At 46.2% G+C, this 15,466-nt stretch overlaps 1 non-coding gene across 1 annotated transcript; it reads right to left on the bottom strand.

The window, feature by feature from the left end:
• Positions 1-2,189: 2,189 nt before the first annotated feature.
• On the bottom strand, positions 2,190-2,353 carry LOC128574360 (U1 spliceosomal RNA). Its single transcript, XR_008376732.1, has one exon. It is a non-coding gene; the product is annotated as a U1 spliceosomal RNA (small nuclear RNA).
• Between the last annotated feature and the right edge of the window lie 13,113 nt (positions 2,354-15,466).

Raw genomic sequence — 15,466 nt, 5'->3', positions numbered from 1 at the left:
ATTGCCACAAAGGCTTGATTGTGGCTTAAGGGCAGAATTAGGCCAAAAGGTCTCCAATGATAGCTCTGTTTCAATATTTCAAGCTTGCAGGGCTCTTCCTCCAGCTGGTGGTGATGGTGGCGGTGATGTGAGTGACTAGGCCACCCCTCTCTTCCCAGTTGGTGCCCTTTGTACCTATGCAAGGACATTGAGCTTCCAGGGAATGGTTCTTTAATTTTAGTGAACAAAAGGACAACCCAAAAGATTCTCTTAAAGCACCAATTCCTTGGCCCCACTTCTAGGGATTCTGACTCAGTAGGTTTGGAATATGGTCCCCAGAATCTTAAATGTAATGAAGCACCAGGTGATTCTGATGAAAGAAATTTTTAGATCAGTGTTTTTCAACCTTTTTTTTAACCTCATGGCACACTTGAACCTATAGCTCAGTGGTTCTCAACCTTCCTAATGCCGCGACCCTTTAATACAGTTCCTGTGGGTCATGACCCACAGGTTGAGAACCGCTGCTATAGCTAAACGTCCGCAGCACAATTAAATCATGTTGATCTAAAAAAAAAGAATATACTTATTGTGCTTTGAACTTCTTTTATAAATAATGTAATTAATGATTTTTAAGAATTTTCATGGCACACCGGTTGAGAATCACTGCTTTAAATCATAATCACATAAAATGTGTTCTAGTAATTCCCAGAAAATTGGCTACAAGGGTCTGAGCTATGGACTGGGACAGGGGTGAAACTAGGGCAGTGAATCTAAACAGGCGTCCTCAAACTGCAGCCCATGGGCCACATGAAGCAGTGTGATTGTATTTGTTCCCATTTTGTTTTTTACTTCAAAATAAGATATGTGCAGTGTGCATAGGAATTTGTTCATAGTTTGTTTTTTTTTAAACTATAGTCTGGCCCTCCAACGGTCTGAGGGACAGTGAATTGGCCCCCTGTTTAAAAAGTTTGAGGACGCCTGACCTAGCAGGATGATCCTATCCAGCTGTGACATTTACATTCTGGGGTCCTTGGGCAACTGATTTCCCCTTCATGTTGCCACTTTTCTATCTTTATAACTGAAGGGTCATGCAATAGACCACCAAGTTGATACTGTTAATCTGCAAAGATATTCTGCAAATCAATAATAAAAAGAAAAAGCACCTGATACAAAGATGGATAAAGTGATACCAATGAGCGTTACTTGGAGAAGAAAACACAATGAACAAAAATTTGAGATTCTCAATCTTACTAGGGGCCAGGTAAGTGCAAATTAAAATGACAGTAAGCTTTTTGGGAACTGCTTGTTTTGTTGTTTTTTATTTATGCTGCATTCAGTTACTCACCATATTGGGAAACAGAGAAACTTGTGAATTGATAATCGCCAGTGTTGAAAGGGTGTGGGGAAATGAGAATTCCCTATATGAAAGTGTGAATAACTACAATGTTTTGAGAAAGCAACCTGTCAGGGTTGATAAAGATGGAAAAGTACATTCTCTTACTCAGCAATTCGGCTTTGGGAATCTATCCTACACAAGAAATGCATCAGAACATGTGAATATAGGCAATGAAAGTTTATTGAGCATTATTTGTGGTGGCAGAAAATTGAAAATTACTTAAAAGTCTGTCAACAAGGGACTAGTTCAGTAGACTCTGCTACATCCAAATTGAGAAATATTCTACTGTTATTGAAAAAAAATCTATCAGATCTGGAATTGTTGATCTTCAATGACATCCATGATCTATTATTCAATATAATGTGAAATGTCAAATCACAGATTAATAATATCCCATTTTCTTGAAAAAGATAAAAAAAGCTGTAGACTGCCTTTAGATGTGTGGGTCTGAGCTTAGCATGATGCACAGAAGAAAATGCCCCAGACTCTTGATACTGGTTTATTCCCAAAATGAGATTATCAGGGAAATGGGAAAATATAATATTTTCTTTTTTTTTTTTCTTGTTAAAGACAGACTCTTAATTCGTCGCCCTCGGTAGAGTACCGTGGCATCACAGCTCACAGCAACCTCCAGCTCTTGGGCTTAGGCAATTCTCTTGCCTCAGTCTCCCGAGTAGCTGGGACTACAGGCGCCCGCCACAACACCCAGCTATTTTTTGTTGCATTTTGGCCAGGGCCGGGTTTGATGCCACCCTCGGTATATGGGGCTGGCCATTGAGTGACAGGCGCCGCCCTGCAATATTTTCTTTTTTTATAGGGGAAAGTATGAAAGCCATCCCCCACTACCACAAATTATGCAGTCAAGATTCCCATATTTGGGGAAATCACAGGGGTCACCACATCTAGAGTACAATGCATAAGGCTCGCCCTGGGAAAACCACCTTCATGATCATGGTATCTCCCCTGCCAGATAAGTATAATATTTTCTTTATTCACTTCGACATTGTATGACTTCTTCCAAAAGAATATAGTATTACTCCTATAAGTGGACAATTATGAAATTGACTTAAGACCTAATGAAGGGATCACTTAGATCTCTTCCAACTCCTCCAACCTCGGGACATTCATCTCTTTCTCCTTCTTTGCATCAAGGTCTATTTATGTCCAAGAATCAGAGTCGCCCAGAATTAGGCTAGACCCTCAGGGTAAAGTCCATTCTAGTGTATGGGAGAGACCCAGGACCCTGAAGTTGGATTTTGTGACCAGATCGTACCCTCTGATTCTAATCCATTCTGGGGTCTTGCAGGTGAAAAGACAAAGCAATGCCCTATCTTTCCTCAGGTTCTCCCAGAACATCGCCTGGCTCCTTTCTACTCTATGAAACTCACAGCCAGGACTACTTGGGATTCTCTGGGGACTAAGCCATACTATACCTCATGAAGATGATCTAAGGGAAGTCCAAAAGACTTCAGGTTCTAGGCTGACCCCGTTACTGCCATTGTGAGGTTGCTACCAGCCACACACACAACACCACACAGGATGCTGACGAGAGAGGGTTCCCTGAGAGCCACCTCCAGCCCTCCCTTTGCTGTGTCAGGCTTCTCATGCTCAGAGCAGAGACCCAGGGACTGAGGCTATAATGGTGCTTTCATTTTTATCCCTGTTAAGAAAAATAAAATACACCCCAAGTATAGAAAAAATTAAAAGATACATATCTGCAGAGTTTATTTAATAATTCTAAAGTAAACACGCATGTAACCCCACTCCAATCAAGAAATAGGACGTTACCTGAGAGGCCTCATGTGATGCTCTCCAGTCACGCCTTCTTCTTCCCTTTAGAATAAACCAGTATTCTGCTTCTATGGTCAACAATTTCCTTGCTTTCTTTTAAATCTATCCCACCTTTGTATGCAACCACTTTTGTCTTCTTTGAATTTAACATAAATGGATTCATGTTATGTATTTGTGTTGACATATGAAAAATGTATCCCTGTTGCTGTGTGTGGCTGCAGTCCATTTATTTTCATGGCCATATAGTATTCTGTTGTATGATGGCACCACAATTAATCCTTCTACCTTCAGTAGGTGTTTGGGTTGTTTCCAGTTATTGACTTTTACAACCCATGCTGCTCTTATTGTGTATATGTCTCCTGATGTACACACACATGTCTTTAGAAAGAAATGGAGTTGCTGGATCATAGGGCTTGCCTATCTCCAACTTCACTAGATAATACTCGTTTTCCAAAGTGGCTCTACCAATTGACACTTCCACCAGCAATGACAGAATTCCTAGTGCTCCACCATCTCACCAGAATTTTGTGGACAGTCTTTCTCTTCTCAGACTATTTGAACATGCTGACCCTTCTTCTTAGAGCACTCCCTTTCCCTATTTTATTTCTCTTGCAATGTCTGGGTTCCCATCAGGATTCTTCCTACTGGAAGCCTTCCCTGACTCTTCACTCTGGGGCATCTGCCACCTCCAGCTCTTACAGGCCCCTACACTGTCCCCTTCATTTTAGATACTACATTGTACTGGTACTGTCCACTCACTTTTCTATCTTGGCCCCCATAGGATTGAGGGATTCCTGAAGGCAGGGGTATAACATGGTCTAACACAGTGCCTGGCACGCAGTAAGTGCTCAGTTCATGACTGTTGAATTAACAGGTAAAACCCATTTTTCTCCTCAACCCATGGCTCTTCTTAACCATCAGGAAGCCAGGTGATACTAAGGCTTTTTAGAGAATTGTTGCCAAAACAACAAATAATAACTCTGGGGAAATTAATTGTCAGATCTGGTTCTTTCATTAATAGCTCATCAAAGGACTGTGAACCCCCAGCGGGCCTCTTAAAAATAAGTAACTGATCAGCATGGAAGGAAGGGCATCCTGTTTCCAGAACCCCCACCACTACTACGAACACACAAACAGGCACACCTCCTGTGAATTGCTGGCCCTGGCCATTTAACACAGTTATTACCAACTCCCACTTAGTGAATTATGAGCAAGAGCCTCAAGAGAGCTTTCAAAGATCTTCAAATGGATGTTTAAAAGCCTGCAGTTGCTCAGACAGGCTCAGCTAATGGCATTTATTACTTGGAGGATAGGGTATTTACATAAAGCTGGATTTTTATTATAACAGTAGATGTTTCCTGAGGGGGGGGAGGGAGAAGGAAGGGTGAAGGTGCATCTGCTTCTATTCGATTTGAGAAGTTGGCAAACCCTCTATTCCCACCATAGAGCTGATTCTCTCAGATGTCAGCATGTCAAGCCTAGGGTGGGGGTTGAGTTGGGAGCCCCTAGTACAGGAATGACCAGGTAGCGAGAACAGCGCTGGGTTCTCCTAGAACAGAATACTCAGCACCCTGGACAGCTCACAGCATCAGCCTCTTATCTGTTGGTAGGTACATTCACAGATCATTTTTTTTTTTGGATACAGCTTCACTTTGTCACCCTCAGTAAAGAGCTATGGTGTCATAGCTCATAGCAACCTCAAAATCTTGGGCTTAAGTGATTCTCTTCCCTCAGCCTCCCAAGTAGCTGGGACTACAGGTGCACTCCACAATGCCCTGCTATTTTTAGAGACAGGGTCTCACTCTTGCTCAGCCTGGTTTTGAACTCCTAAGCTCAGGCAATCCACCACCTAAGCCTCCCAGAGTGGCTACAGGTATGAGCCACTGCACCTGGCCCCAGCCCCAGACAGTTCATTCTTAACAGTGTCCTTCTGTTAATGATTTTGGGAGTTCCCTCATTTATCTTCACTATAGTTCAGAAAGGAGATAATCAAGGACATTGACTTCCCAGCTTCCAGCTCTAGGAATCCCCATGCATTCCTTCGCATGACAATGGGCAACGTACAAATGCATCAAAATCAATTATTACGGGCCTCAAGGAATTATATATTGTTGCAAAACAAACCACCTTCAAAACTTAAGAGGCTTAAAACAATAATGCTTTATCATTTCTCATGATTTTATAGATAGACTAGACTTGTAATCAGTTGGCAGATGAGTTGGGCTGAAGGATCACATGGTGGCTAGGGATCTAATGGAAGAGGTGACACAATGGATGAGTCTGGAAGAGTAATATGTGTTTTCCAGGTAGGCAGCACTGAGGAGACGCAACTTGAGAGCCAAGGTATGAAACAACGGGGGGCTTTTGGGAAGCCATGGAGAGTGGCAAGTGGTTCTAAATGACCAGATCAGGCTCGGCACCTATAGTTGAGTGGCTAGGGCACCAGCCACATACACCAGAGCTGGCGGGTTCAAATCCAGCCTGGGCCTGACAAACAACAATGACAACTACAACCAAAAAAAAAAACCAGGCATTGTGGCAGGTACCTGTAGTCCCAGCTACTTAGGAGGCTGAGGCAAGAGAATCGCTTAAGCCCAAGAGTTTGAGGTTGCTGTGAGCTGTGATGCCGCAGCACTCCACTGAGGGTGACACAGTGAGACTCTGTCTCAAAATAAATAAATAAATAAATAACCAGATCATATAAGAGAATTGGGGGGAGAATTATTTCAGATGACTTGGGGAAGATGAGTAGGGCACTGGGTCAACTGACATTATCCCATAGGCATTCAGGAAACCTGGAGCAGATAGATACTATTTAAATGAATAATTATTACATCCTAGGCACAGTGCTGAACACTGGAGATGCAGCATTATCTTATTTAACTCTAACCATTATCACCATTTCGTATATGAAGAAATTGAGGCTTACCTGGGGTTGCATACCCAGGTGGTTTAACTCCAGATTCAATTGTTTTAATTCCTGTTTTCCATAGCTCTGCTAAGGGGGTTCGATTGGGGAGTATAACAGGTAATGTGGAATGGGGCAGTATTAAATCTGTAGTTTAGGGGAAAAAAAAAGCTGGAGGGAATTTCATAATTCAATAAACACAAAAAAATGTTGGGTTAAACAAAGTTTATCAGAAATCTGGTACTGCTGGACTTCTCAGAGCCTTTAATAAGCTAATGTGCACTAGAAAGTAAATTCTGTGACCGAGGGGATTTTTGTCTCTTTTATGGACAGCTTTATCCCCAACACACAAAACAGTGTCAGACATATAATAAATGCTCAGTAAGTGTACTGAATGAATGAAAATGTGAACTCAGAACTTGCTCTCCATTAGGTCCCAGGGAAAGACTCGGGGACAGAGAAAAGGAGACATGTGCATGCCTTCTGGAAGTGTCTAGTCAAAAGGCATTTTCTTGTTTTTATGTAATTCCCAACAAGCTTATGAATTTTTCTGCCTCATGAGAGAACTGAGGCTCAGCAAGATGAAAGGACTTTCCTAAGGACTTAGTAGGGCCAGGGTGGAAACTGCTGGCCCCCTGACTGATGAACCCCGCTCTTTCCCGCCAGTGGAGGAGTAATAAGCAGTGGATGAAAAAGCCTGGAGGATCCCACGCCATCTACACACCAGAATCCTGAGCAATCTCACACTGTCCTTTCAGACAGGGGAAGTGAGGCTGTCATTGTTTCTTCCTGCCATGGGAACCACATGCTTCTCCGTGGTTTGACCACCCTGGAGAGTTCTGAGGCAGGGAAGCAGCTGATTCGAGGCTGTGACTAGGGCCTCCCGGGGCCACCAGCTGGGTGGGCCTTTCCTATAGAAGGCCAGTGCTTTGCCAACACATAAGCCCTCTAACTCTGGAGGGAGTAGTGGGGGAGTTCCACCCATCTTCAAACGATCCTATGTCCTGCAGTCACACGGGCACACACATATATGACAGTACACATATGTGCAAAGAGTCCAAACTATATATGCACACATATATCCCTAACAGGGGATAAAAGTCCGTACACACGCATACTCTCATACACAGAGTGCACACATACAAAGCACAGATCACACCCATGGGGGTGGGTTTGGATGCAAGTGCATAATCACATACCTGACAGCCACCACTCACTCTGGAGGGCTCCCTGCTGAAGTCCCTCCCTGCAGGGAGAGAAGAGGAGGGGAGATAAGGAAGGGTGCCAAAGCAGAGTGGGCCTGTGGGAACTGGGGACAGGCTGTCCATACACACAGCAGCTCAGAATGTCTCCCCCTTTCAGCCACAGGTTGTCTATTGCACCATTGTTAGGAGGGCCTGGCAGATCTAACCTCTTGGAGATTCTACCGTTTCCCCAAAAATAAGATTTTAAGGTGTGCTCCCAAAGATGTGCTAGGTCTTATTTTCAGGGGACGTCTTATCTTTCCTGTAAGTAGGTCTTATTTTCGGAGGATGTCTTATTTTCGGGGAAACAGGGTAGTTCCCATAACAAAATAGTTGGCTTGGCAGGTGGAGGGACTTAAAAAAAGGTTCTCCCAGAATCGGGAGCACATGTGCAACTCCATCTAATACCTCTGAAACAAGTTGAATTAACTTCCCAATTTGGGAAGCCAGAATTGTCATATCACTTATTTCCTTAAATCAAATGTGATCAATTTTGAATCCTTATCCAGCTGGCTAGGAAGGAAATTCAACTAGTTGTAATGGAGCTTCTTCACACCCACTTCCAGCCCTGCCAGTTGAAGGAAGGTGACGAGGGTTTACTCAGAGTAGTTCACATGGGAAGAAACCTCTTTTCTTCCAATGAGCTGGAATACTCATTGTTCAAACTCACATAGTCCCTCAAAGACAGGTTCTTCTATGGCCTGAAAGCTCAGCCTGAGGATGGGGATCCTTGCTGGGTCTGCCCTTCTGAGGGGCACCTGCTCGACCTTGCCCATGTAGAGAGCTGGTGCTGGTGGCTAGCTCTCCTCACTCTGTCCATTGTTTTACCAAATGTTTACTGAGCACCTCTGAAGGCACAGCTCCCGGGCACACAGTGAAGAACAAGTTTATCTTCAAGGAGTTTCCAGAAAAGGCTGACGATAACCACATAATAATCCCAAATTGGCAATGTCTGCCTCCCCTCTTTTCTCAGATGGAGAGTGCTGGAGGCATTAGTGTCACTCAGTTTTTCTTTGCTGTTGCACCCACTAAGCATAAGCTGATGGCCTTGGGCTGAACCCAAGTCATTCAGGGCCTTCCACATGAGAGTGAATTCTCTGTCCTCTCAGGGCTCCACTCCCCAATAATGGTAGACTCTCCATCATTTCTATAAGGAGGCCCAGACCCTTCCTATATACATTCCTAAGCATCCCAGAATTCTGGAAGTGGTTGTGTAGATTGTCACACACACACACCCTGAATGAGACTTGTATTCACTAGGGTCCCGGAGAACAGTTAGTTAAAAGGAAGGGGACCACGAAAATATGTCTTCCTTTATCAGCTTGATTCTCCAACACAAACTGACTCCAATGGGCTTAATTCAAATGAATTGCACGTTCTCAGTGCTATAAAAATGACTTTATCACAGTCAAGAAGAGAAAGATTAGAAGAAATGAATATGTGGGTGATTGAATACAGGATGTCTAATGACAGAGTATGGAGGACGCAGATTGCTATCTCAGTTTATGATGCTCTCTAGGTGCTGCCCCTCACTGGGCAGAGGCAGGATGGCCGCAGGGTAAACACTGCCCCAGCCACACTGGTAGCCACCACCTGGCATGAGAATGGTCATTGGCCCGGGCTGCCCTGGCCATATGTGGCCTCCTGCTATGGTGAGTGTAAAGGAAGTACAGAAGGAGGGATCTGGAGTCAGCCTGCCTGGGTTTGGATGCCAGCCTCCCGGGGTAATTGCTATGTGGCCTAAAGTACACTGGTTTACATCAGTATGCCTCATTCTCTCCATCTGGAAAATGGGAATAATGGGCCAGGCACAGTGGATCGTGGCTGTAATCCTAGCACTCTGGGAGGCTGAGGTGGGTGAATTATCTGAGCTCACAGGTCCGAGACCAGACGGAGCAAGAGCGAGACCTTGTCTCTAAAAATAGCCCAGCATTGTGGCAGGCATCTGTAGTCTCAGCTACGTGGGAGGCTGAAACAAGAGAATCACTTGAGCCCAGGAGTTTGAGGTTGCTGTGAGCTATGATGCTATGATGCCATGGCACTCTACTGATGGCCACAAAGTAAGGCTGTCTCAAAAAAAAAAAAAAAAAAAGGAAAGAAAGAAAAGAAGATGGGAATAATAGTAACAGCAGGGGTCTCACACATGAAGTGAGGTGTCCCACATGAAGGCCAGGCCAGGCTGACTTGGTGTCAGCATCTCTCAATCAGATCTCTGGGGCTGGCCAGGGCAACATGAAGTTTCTGACCCTTTGGGAAGAAATCATATTAGTTAGGAGGAGCCTTTGACCCTCTCCAATAAGCCATAGCAGTCAGGTGCTAGGCTGTGACTTGGTGACAGTACAGCCAGCTTCTTGGGTTCAGATGCTGGCCCTGCAGTTTGCTAGCTGTGTGTATTTGGGCACATTATTCTACCTCTCTTGGCCTCAGCTTCCTCATCTATGTAATGGGGCCACCAATAGTCCTTATTTCACAGAGTCAGTGTGAGGACTACATGAGATGGTACAACCCTGGGGTGAAACAGGCACTCAACAAACACCAGTTGTTACTAACCTATCATCTTGATGTGGTATCTCAGGGTACTGCTTCTCAGATTCTGACTCTAGATTTTACCTGCTAGGTTTTGAAGCAATCATCCATTCATTCTTACATTTATTAAACAGACTGCTGATTAGAGCTGAGACTGGGATCCAGTGATAAACCAGCAAGGCCAGGTCCCTCACACAGACCTCAAGCAGCTCACAGTCCTTCAGGGGAGGCAGACAAGAAACCAACTGACAAATCCAAAAACAACTTCAGGTGGTCTGTGCTGTGAAGAAACAGTGGGCAGGGTAAGGGGATGGAGAGTGACCACCTTTTGGTGGTCAGCCAAGGCCTCTCAGAGGAGGGGACACTGGAACCGAAGCCTAGATGAAATGAGGGCCTACAGCCTGCTCAGTAACGTGTGAAAAGTGCAGAGGTTAAGAAGGAAGTTGGGGAATGAGGACAATGCTCATTCCTTCCCTGCTTTTCAGGAGTGGCGCCACCAACCAGGAAGTCATGGAAATCATAATCCTAGGCCTGTCCTCAACTCCCTTTCCTCTCACCCTTAAACCTAACTGGCCACCAGCTCTGCAGATTTTACTTCCTAAATACTTCCCTGAGTCTTCTCCTGCTTTCTCTCCCTGACACCCAGCTCACTCCCACCCCCGAAAAAGAAAAAGCCTAAGGGATCTTTCTAGAATACAAATGTGACCACCCACCCACCCACCTCAACCACCACCACCCCCCAGTCTCTATGGGGATCCCTGCCACCCTCAGGCATAGTCCCAGGTCCTTTGCCTGGAATTCAGGCCCTCCTAGACCTACCTATCCCATCCTCGACCTGGGGCTACTGGACTATCTTCCAGGAGGCCTTCCCAATTCCCACAGGCTGAGTTTGAGGGTGCCCTGAGAATCCTCCCCAGGTCTTAGCTATGGCTGTCCACACTGAATATCAAAGGAATGGATGGCGTGAGAGAGCATTGGGCTGGGAGTCTGAGCGGAATTCAACTTAAAACTCCCTTCTCAGCTCGGCACCTGTGGTTCAAGCGGCTAAGGCGCCAGCCACATACACCTGAGCTGTGGCGGGTTCGAATCCAGCCTGGGCCTGCCAAACAACAATGACGAGTGCAACCAAAAAATAGCCAGGCGTTGTGGCGGACACCTGTAGTCCCAGCTACTTGGGAGGCAGAGGCTGGAGAATCGCTTGAGCCCAGGAGTTGGAGGTTGCTGTGAGCTGTGATGCCCCAGGGCGACAGCTTGAGGCTCTCAAAAACAAAACAAACAAACAAACAAAAAACCCTCCCTTCTCACCCTGGATAGGAAAGGAGTCTAGGGCGTCGACCTTTATTCCGTGTGGACAGCCATAACTAAGACCCTCCTAGCCTAGTAACCGGCAGCAGCTGGCCTGGGCTGGGCTGGGCTGGGCGGATAGCGCCCTCCGTTCAGCGTGGCTGCGGAGCACCCTGCGCCTGCGCAGTCGGCGGGCCGGCCCGGCGCGCGCTCTGGGGGCGGGGCTGGGGGCGGGGCTGGGGGCGGGGCCTGGCGCACGCAGACGGCAGCTGGCGCGCGTCCCTAGTTACCAGCTGCGCAGCTCTCTCTTTGCAGTAGTCAGCGGACAACAAGAAGGCCTGCTTTGCGTTTGTCCGCTGGCGCGTAGCGGAACAGAAAGTTGTTGATTGCTGACAAAATGAGAGCGCCGTGACCAAACTGTGGCGAAAGAGGCAAGGACAACGGTCAGACCGCTGTCGGCGTCGCGTCCCTCCAGCTACGCGGAGAGGCGGGAGCCGAAATGGAGATGCGTGGAGGGACCCGCACGCGAAGAGGACACGCACTGCCATACCCTGGCCAGAGGCTATGGGGAACGGTCATGAGGCTGCACCCTGAAGCTCTGGAACGTAAAATGGCTCTCGGGCCCCGGAGGCCGCAGGACCCCTTTGCACTGGGCCCAATTTGGAACGTAAACAGAGTACTGGCATTGGGCCATCTTTTCTGCCTCCAGGGTCGAATAAAACCCTGACTCCTCACCATGGCGGATAAGATCCTGCGCGATGAGGCTCCAGCCTTATCCTGTACCATTGTCCTTAATGCGACCCACACATTGTCCTTTCTGTTTCCCTCTGCCTGGAAAGACTTCTGTGTGCCTGGCTCCTTCAGCCGTCAGCTTGAGTCACCCCCTGACAGGTCATCCTGCCAGACCTTCCCAGCAGAAGCGGAATGCCCACCCTTCCGTTATTCTCTATGATGTCTTGTTCATTCCCTTCTCTTTCAAAGCATGAATCGAATTTTTTAATTAGTTTTTTTTGTAATTAGATGTTAGTTTTCACAAGCTTTATAAGAAAAGGAGCCTTTTCTTTCTTGCTTACATCTTTATCAAGTCCCCCATTAAGCTCATGGCCAGTCTTAGGTTCTCCCCACTCCCCTCCAAGGATCTGTCTTTCTGGCAGCAGGATTTACATATTTAAAGCCGGAAACTTAACACTAAATTGCTAAGGGATTTAAAATCCAAACTAGGAACAAGAGTATTAAATGAAGTCCTTAAGGGCTTATTTTCTGAGCTAAATTATAGTAATAGTCGTAATAAATATTACAGAGCACTTACCATGCGCTGTCATACACTGTGCTGGTCATACAAAATTCACTTTATTCTCATAGCAACTTCAGCTTATTTGTACTTTTAAGCACTGCTAGATACCGTGCCTCCACCTAGAAGGGAGGATAAATGTGGTGTTTGCATCCAACAGGGCAGTGGTGGGGAGAAGATGTAAGGCCTTCTGAGGACCAGCCACTTGACTCCCAGCACTGGAGACTTAATAGTATTCAAGGCCAGCCTCCTTTATCCATATGACCTTGAGAAAATCATTTAACCCTTCTGAGCTTCAATTTTCTCATCTGAAAAGGAGACCAGCCTGGGGAAAGGAGGGTCCTCCCTCCTGGCCTGACTCAGATTCAAGTGGAAACACAGGGCATAGAAGCACTTTGTCGCTGATCCACATGCTAGTAACTGGCCTAAGAACATCTTGCTGATAATTGTTGCAAACTCCATTCCCCAACTGCTGTTTAGAAGCCACACAAGCCAGAAAACAAAGAAGCCTGCCTAATAACTAATAGAAGCAAACATTCACCTGTGCTCACCGTGTCTTAGTGCTATTCTAGGTACTTGACTTACATTGACTGATTTACACCTCACAACAAACACAAGAAAAGTGTTGCAAGAGGTTGTGGCATAGAACTAGGGTGAAGGTCTGCAAGAAAGGAGACCAGTCCAGGACACGGAAAGGCTGTAATAGAGGGGGAAAGGAAAATAGAGACGAACCAGGGGTCAGCTCAGCTCCCACACAGTTTTCAAAGGCCTTTATTAGCCTTATCAGTATAACTGGAATAGCCCAGAATACCGCCTGGACTCTGGTCTAGTGCTGGTCAGGATTATAGGCATATCCTTAGTATCCACCAAGATATGGGTAGGGTGTTTCCAGGAACTCTGGCCTTGAGGCACTCCAGGAGTCTGGAGAAGGAATTGCTGGTTTCTGACCTGATTTTCTGAAATGGCTGCATTCTTGTCAGGGTCAGGAGAATTCCTTTCCCACAGCTGTCATCATCATCCTCATTTTGCTGGGTGTGAAAAGGAAGCACAGAGAGGTTAAGTAACTGGCCCAAGATCACACTGGGGGGAGTGGCAGAACTGGATTTAAACCCAGGCAGTGGGGCTTCATCATCAATCTGCTCAATCACTGCTCTGCTGCACCTCAAATGTTAGTGGTGACATTTTTAAGAGATAAACTAGATGACCTAGTAGTTGCAACACAGTTAGGCTAAGTTTCCTCTCTTAATTAAAGCCCGATTTCTAGTAAAAATATTGTAATGATGAGAAAGCTGAATGTTTTTAGGCAAGATCCTTTTTATTTCTGCTCATATGATTATAAATAACCAAGCCCTGTTGGCAGGGAAGGTACAGTTTTGAAGAATTGACATGGTGGAAGAGAAAGAGCCCAGAAGCTTTAAGTACTAACCCTGCCGATGCCACTGATTTGCATATCTTTATTTGTCTCCAAACACAACAATTGCCGTCATCACTCACAGTGTGCCTGGAACCATGCAGGGCATTTTACGTGCATCACAATAACCTTTGAAGCCTGGATTATATCACCCTAGCTGGGGTCTAGAGAGGGAGGCCAATGCAGCCCTCTAGGATGGGAGGGAAAAGGCTGAGAGGTGGGACGGGCCTGGTCTTTTTCTACAGCTATGAATAGTTAAGAGGCAATTACGATGCTAATTTCAGCATTAAAGGGTGCAGCAGCCTGGTGAGCCAGAGCTGAAAGGCCCAGTTAGGGGGGAGTTGCCAGCCAGGACCTCAAGAAGGCCCCTTCTCCCTTGTGATCCCTGGGCTGTGGCTGAGTCAGGGCAGAAACACTGGTCCCTAGTCCTGGCCCAGGCTCAGCTTTTCCAGATCCTTCCTCAGTGTCCTTCAGAGTGAAGAAAGAATGGCCAGTACTTCAGGGCAGTGGTTTCCGGAGAGGTACACTGCTAACCCTTGGGGTGATGATGACACTCAGGAAACTTTCCTGCTTTTTTATTCTTTCTCCTCTCTCTCTGAAACAATAACAATAGCAACCAAATGTGTTTATTTATTGGAGGCAGGCTGCCTGTGGCCAACCAGCCGTGTGACTGTGGGCATTTGTTTCCTGTGCCTCAGTCTCTTCCTCTGTAAAATGGGGATTAAAAAGAATAGTACTCACCTTATAGGGCAGCTATCAGATACAGACCACACAGTGCCTTCCCGTGTGTGTTTCTTGCACCCACACAATAAGTGCTCCATCAGGGTGAGCTGCTAGAATGGGGATGACAACAGGCAGAGTGCAGGGGACAATTATGCTAAGATGCACAAGGTCCCTGCTGTGATAAAGAGGGAGTTAAACAAGCAATAAGAGAACAGCTCAAGCAGGGCCATAATGAGGGTAGGTGAGAAGTGGGAGGGTGGGGGGCGGGAAGAGGGGCTTCATTGTTGTCTCAGCCAAGGTCAGGTGTGAGTATGAGTTCTGGATACTGGATGTTTATAGGAGATTTCTTCTTAATAACTGTCCCATCAGCAAACCCACCAGTGCTCCGCAAGCCTACTGGCCAGTCACACACCTGCAGTTGTCTGTCTCTCAGAAATCAGGGCTAGGAACTGATCTATAGGCCCGGTTGATGTAAGGATGACTGTATGCAACATGGAAACGATTACCTATGGGGGCAGTGCCTGTGGCTCAAGGAGTAGGGCGCTGGCCCCATATACCGGAGGTGGTGAGTTCAAATCCGGCCTGGCCAAAAACTGCAAAATAAATAAATAAATAAAATAAAGGAAACAATTACTTATGATTATGTTGTTGTCACAGATGCTATACCGCATGGCAAAAGTGTCCTCCAGTAAGACAGAGAGACCGAAAGGGACCATGGAAAAGGGCACCCCTGCCTTTCCCCATAAGGTCCTATCAAGGGGTCTCCACAAAGGAGGAAGACTTTGGAGGCAGCAGAGGGGAGTCCCAGACCCGAAAACTGCCCGGAATGCCTCTCTGTCACACACCAGACCCTTACAGCCTCCTCTTCCTGCTCCTCAGTGGTTCTCTGAAGGACTTGTTAAAATATACATTC

Source organism: Nycticebus coucang, chromosome 21 (assembly GCF_027406575.1).
Source record: "Nycticebus coucang isolate mNycCou1 chromosome 21, mNycCou1.pri, whole genome shotgun sequence".
NCBI lineage: Eukaryota > Metazoa > Chordata > Mammalia > Primates > Lorisidae > Nycticebus > Nycticebus coucang.
This window is presented reverse-complemented; position numbering and strand designations above follow the sequence as displayed.